Genomic DNA, 6,470 nt, shown 5'->3' on the forward strand with positions numbered 1-6,470 from the left:
TAGGATTCCAAGTGGCGCCTAACGAAACGCCGAACCCTCCAGTTATGAACTCCAGGCTTTAAGAAAACGGCTGCCGGGAGTCCCGTCGAAGGACGCCGGTCTCGAGTAGCAGGGAATTTGGTTGCTTAAAAAAAAAAAGTGGCGATTAGGCGAAAAGAAAAGACTCGGCAGTGGAGACTTAAAATGGGAAGAAATGACTCGGCAAACCGACTGAATCAAATCGAGGGAGAAAAGCGCTTTTGGAAATGAACCGAGTTCCAGCTGAATGGTGTTTCGACGTGGTCCGGTATTCTTACTCATAACTTCAGAACCGGTTTTCAGATGGGTAACAATCTTACAGTCTTGCGGTCAAAATGGTAGAGACACTTTTAGACACTGCAGCGAACCCTGATATGATTTGCTACTTTGTAGCTTAGTTCGAATCAAACCAATGTTTGCTAGTATATGATGTGAAAGGCTTGTGGCATCCAAAAGAGCAAAACTGGGGATAATAGTTGACTTCAGGAAATGAGATGTGGTCAACTAGGACCTGGATGACTGAGAATCTCCATAGACATTAATCTGGTATATGTACCCATTCTTGGAGGAAAACGGGAAATAGGGGGACAGTAAAGAAAGGAAATGCTGACCTCAGGAAAATCATCATCCCAGTCTTACATCAAAGAATGCAAAGAGTGCTCTTTAAAAGCCAGTTCAAACGCCACACTATATCTCACGATAGCGAATTCTGTGATCCAATACAGTAACAAAGCCGGCTACCGTTCCTTCATGTAATAATAAAGTATCGGCAAAACTGATAAAGAGAACACCCCTTTACCATTCCATAGAGGCTACTGGATGCTCTTTAGGTCTGGTGCAGGGTTTTCCAAAGAGGATGTCCTGGAGACATATGGACCTCAGGGCCTTGAATTCTTAGGCCAGCAGAGCTATTGCTTGATCCACCTGGTAGCACCAGGATGAGGGAAGGCTGACCTCTTTGCCATTGAAAATCTCAGTCCCTCCCATGTCTGTGATAATACCAGGGCTACCAGATTATTACAAGAGAAGGACCAGGCCAGTGGTCACAGTCATCAAGTAGATTTACAACATTGGTGTCTAGGGATTCTCTGGATTGTCAAATGGTATTGCTCTTGTATGGAGCCTCAAATATGGGCTACTTTTTTGGTTAGTTTTTTAATTTGATTTATATATTAAATTAAAAGTTCCCCTCACACATATGTGCTAGTCATTCCTGACTCTAGAGGGCGGTGTTCATCTCCGTTTCAAAGCTGAAGAGCCAGCGCTGTCCAAAGATTTCTCCATGGTCATGTGACCAGCATGACTAAACACTGAAGGCGCACAGAACGCTGTTACCTTCCCAACAAAGGTGGTTCCTATTTTTCTACTTGCATTTTTACTTGCTTTTGAACTGCTAAGTTGGCAGAAGCTGGGACAAATAACAGGAGTCACTCTGTTATGCGGTGCTAGAGAACCACCAAGCTGCCAACCTTTCTGATCGACAAGTTCAGCATCTTAGCTATTGAGCCACCACTTCCGTATATATTAAATACATTTATATGGCTGGCCAAGTCGCTCACAGTGGCTATTGTTGCATCAACTATACCAAAAGATGTTTAATATTAACTGAGCTGTCTCTCCTTTCATAGATTACATCTCCAAAAAAGTTTCTTCTACAAATTTCTTTTATGACAACTATAGAGAAAAATAGAAGGATAACGTTGAAATCCTATGGAAATGATCCATAATACAAGTAATGGGAAAAGACAGCTGACAATAAATAAATAGATGTGATTAGATTTGAAAACAGAAGAAACAGTTTATAAGGAAATCTTGACTACAACAAAATAGATTGTTAGCCCTCTTGCTTTAGAGCAGACAGCCCTCATCTCCCAATCACAAATATTCATAATATAATTTAACATTTCTGATTCCATCCAGCAGAGGGCAGGATTTTGAGATATGGACCATAATTATTAACCAGACTACAAAAGATAATTTAGAGTTCAGCATATATCTTCTTACCAAACAGCAAATTGAACTAAGTGGGATTTCCTTCCTTTTCTCCCTGATATGAAAAGAGCTTTTATTAGTGCTGATGATAATGTTATACACAGTAATTACGAATTTAAGCTTTATTTCTATTGATTCCTGTTCTACTGTCCTACATCTCACTTGTATGTTCTCTCTACCAACAATACACAACTGTAAAGTTACAATATGATTATACATTGTTTCATACACAACTTTGGAATGCATTATTAAGTAATTGGGTTTGTAATCAAGCAGGGGAAAAGATTACTTGTCAGGACATGCCAAAGCCAACTGGTTTTCTTTTTTGATAACATATCAATTTAGTTAATTAAGGAATGTGGTATACATAATACTTTTCATCAGAGCATTTAATAGTCTCCCACAAAACCTAGTAGAAAAAGACATAGGTTGGAGTGGGCTGTGCTATCAGTAGCTGGGAACAATTCCATCATCATGCAATTATCTTGGCAACATTATCAAAAGAGGTTTGCCATTAACTTCTTCCTAGGGTTGAGAGAATGTGATTGGCCCAAAGTCATCCAGTGCATAATCTCGCAGTTTCTACCTAATGCCTTTAACCACTACATCAAACTGGCTCTCATCACCTCAGAGATTAATACACTTCTCACCACATTTACTTCCATATATGATAATGTTGGACTTTAAGCTTTTGTAAACCTTTTCTGTTTTTATTGTAGAAGATGTAAAAGTCTCCCATTCCAGCTCATTAATTGCTAATCCTTATGTGAATGCTGCATATATGTTTAGCGATCGTGTTTTGACAGCTTGAGTGGACTACTAGTTCTAAGGGTGGGTGGGTATCCAATAGGCTTCCAAGTTCAACCAAACATGCTTGGGCCACTTCCTCCAGATAGAATTTGCCCAGACGGTGTTTGCATATAAGCAGTAAATGCTTACTACCTTCCCTATGAGATGTCAAGGGGGCATAGACCAGAGACAGTCCTTCTTCAATGCCCAGTGCTATAGTACACCTTATCCTTGCTACTGATAAGGCAATCAAGACAGTACTTTTGAATGTGGCAGCTCTTTATGATTTGGCTTGCCATATTTATTCATACTTGTATGTTTTTGTTGAATGGTTCATATAGTTGCTTCAACTAGGTGGTATAAGAATAATTATTCTATTCTATGGAATAGAAAAGTGCAAACAAAGTACCCCAATATTTCTGGTCTTCCAGAAGAGCTTTTTTTCTTATTCTTTCTTTTTTTTCTCTGCACTTGTTTTACTTTTTTCTTCTTTAGTTTAGAAATTCTTCTTAGTCTGCATTAGTCTTTTATTTTTGCATTTTCTAATCCCAATTCTCCATTTTAAAACACTGTATTTTGTCAATCTGTCATGCCCAGCAATAATTCCTTAAGCATCGTTATATTGTTTACTCATTCTGCCTCATATTAAAATTCCTGCCATATAAGTTCAATATGCACAGAACTTAACTGGCATAATCAAAGCATCAGTTGTCTTACTTTTTAAAACAAGGGGTTACAATCCAGTCAAGGCCATGTTTAACAATACTCTGAATGGATGAATCCAGTGCCTTAGTAGGACAACGTGTTTCCCTTCATAGAAGAAAAGAGCACTGGAGTTATATATTTTCCATTGATAGTGCTACTATCATAAATGTATAGAGAAAAAAAATCAGATAATATTTGAAATGAAGTAGTGGTCAGCTTTCACTATTTTTAATTGGAACGACCTCAAAACAATTAGCAAGCAAAGTATTCATTGACCTAGATAGACAGTAATTGTAGTTCTCAAACATACAAAGGCCTGCAGCCACATAGGTCCTTGGTAGCAACAACTGATTGTCACTTAGCTACTGCCTGTAATTTATGGTGATGCAGCTCAGAAATGATTACTCTTTCAAATATACACCACATTGGGAAATCAGACATAAATCAGCAGCATAAAGATGAAAGTCCTGAAAGTTGCATTGCCTGTGCTATAAGCTTCGAGGTAGCTGTTAAAATCCAAGGATAGCCAAGACTTCTATACAATTGTAAAAATTTGAGTGTAGCATCTTTGAGATCAGTACTGTTTGTTGGAAAAGAAGAGAAAGGAGGGGAGGGGAGGAAGTAAGGAAGAAAGGAAGGCTGTATAACCTGCAAAGATGAATAATCAAGGTTTCACAGTTGTGTTGAAATTATACAGACAACATTCCTAAATGCATCTTTCTAATACTTTCCTTTAATATTCACCAGTTCAGCTGATCTCATTAGTATTCCATTATGCAAGTTTCTGGCAGGCTAATCATGACAGATGTTGTTCTGCTGTTTATTCTCTGTGCAGAGCAATTTTGTTATCAAAATGTTATTTTAATTAATAGGAAAAGATCCTCAAAGGGGTGTATAAGAACTGTCCTTTCAAGACGATTAGCTTAAGCAGTTACACTGCATGTTGGAAGTGCAGGTGTCTTACAATAGTGATGTCAGCTGAATTTGCCATTTATATATTCTTAATTTAACTATTTTTACGTGGTCTGCAGGGTCTGAAGAAGAAAATGAACATTGGGTGGCTCTTTCTTTGACCTTCTCTGCTTGAATGCATGGAGAAAGTATTTCCATACAATCATTCAAGAAACCCTTTTTGCTGATGATTATTCACTCTTAGCACGCAAAGACAGTGATCTATAGTTGATAACGAAACAATTCTCAGATGCTGTTGTGCTCTTCAGCCTGACATCCTGAATGAGACTAAAGTACTTTACCATCCCATGCCAAATACCAAGCCTATAGAATGAAAATTCACTGAAGACACCCAGCTGACAAATTTTGACAAGTTCAAATACTTTGGAAATGAGGAGTCCTTGGACCAAAAAGTTGACTTGAGAATCAGCAAGTCCAGCCAGGTCCTGAGGCAGCTGAGTACTAGAGTGCTGGGTCAATACAATATCCATATCTTCATAAAACTGAAAGTCTTCAGAGCTATGGTTATTCTTCTCTCCTAAATGGAAGTGAATCCTGAACGTTGCAGCAAAGATATATAAAACAACTGGAGAAATTCCAAGCAAGATTATGTCTCCAACCTGGAGGTCTCAGAGTGGGTAGAGTCCACCAGCATTTTGAGTCCACAAGCATTGAGTCCCTGGTTATCAGGGTCAAGATCAGGTGAATGGGATGCATCATCCAAATAGATGACCACCATATGCCGTGTCAGTTGCTCTATAATGTACTGGAATCTGGTGACCTTGAGGTCAACCACACAATTGTTACAAAGATATTGTGAAAGAAATCCTATGCCACTGTGATAGCCAACCAAGGAAACTAAAAGCTGTGACTGCTGACACAACTTGTTGGCAAACCCTGTGAAGCAGAGGTGGTATTCAGCAGATTTTGACCAATTCTGGGGAACCGGTAGCGGAAATTTTAAGTAGTTTGGAGAACCGGTAAATACCACCTCTGACTGCCCCCACCTCCATCTATTCTCTGCCTCCCGAGTCCAGCTGATTGGGAGTGGATGGAGATTTTGCAGTTACCTTCCCCTGAATTGGGGAGGGAACGGGGATTTTACAGTATCCTTCCCCAGCCATGCCCACCAAGCCACGCTCACCAAGTAACACCACGTCCACCAAGTAACGCTCCCAGAACCAGTAGTAAAATTGTTTTAATCCCACCGCTGCTGTGAAGCCTCTGTCAGCTTTGAAGAAGGCACCACTAAAAACTATTAGAAAAAGTGAGCGGCATCGCAGAATAATACCCAGAGGCTTCTGGTTCCTTCATGCTAGGCTCTACATTTCCAGATTGGAACTTAGAAAACTCTGTTTATGTCATGTTGCATTATGGTTTTTAATAATTAAAAGGATTTGTTTAATTGGTAATTCTTATTGATTAATACCATTAGAGTTTCTTTTTAGATGTTTTGCAAATGAGGCTCGTCATCATTCTTAACAGGATGGAACCTGTTTTTCCCTGCATAGGGTGGCTCTTGGTTGTCCCTGCATCGGGCATGACGTGAAAAAAAATTGCTTACAAAACCCATTTTTTTTCTCCTTAAGTATTCATTTCTACACTAGACAAGCAACTGAAATGGAGTCTATGATAACAGAGTTTACAAGATTCTTTGGGGACATAATCTCATTTTCGGGATGATATCCCTTTTGCAATCTGAAGAAGGTTCAATAAACACTCAGCATTAACCTGCATAAACACAAATACACACATTTTGCATTTTATCTCTCCAATTAATCAGCCATAAATTAATAAATGTATATACTCTTCTTTTCTTATATCAACATTGCCTATGTACAAAACAGTGTTGTTGATATCTGTTCAATAAAATAGTTCCCAAGAAATTCCTTAAGCAACATACATGTCAAAGCCCAATTTAGAAGCTGCAATCTTAATAGAACAAGTCTTTACAGGGATTAATACCTAATTTATATGCTAATTTATCCAGGGTCCAGGGTCTTAAAATATTTCTG

This window comes from Thamnophis elegans, chromosome 5, assembly GCF_009769535.1.
Source record: "Thamnophis elegans isolate rThaEle1 chromosome 5, rThaEle1.pri, whole genome shotgun sequence".
Classification (NCBI taxonomy): domain Eukaryota; kingdom Metazoa; phylum Chordata; class Lepidosauria; order Squamata; family Colubridae; genus Thamnophis; species Thamnophis elegans.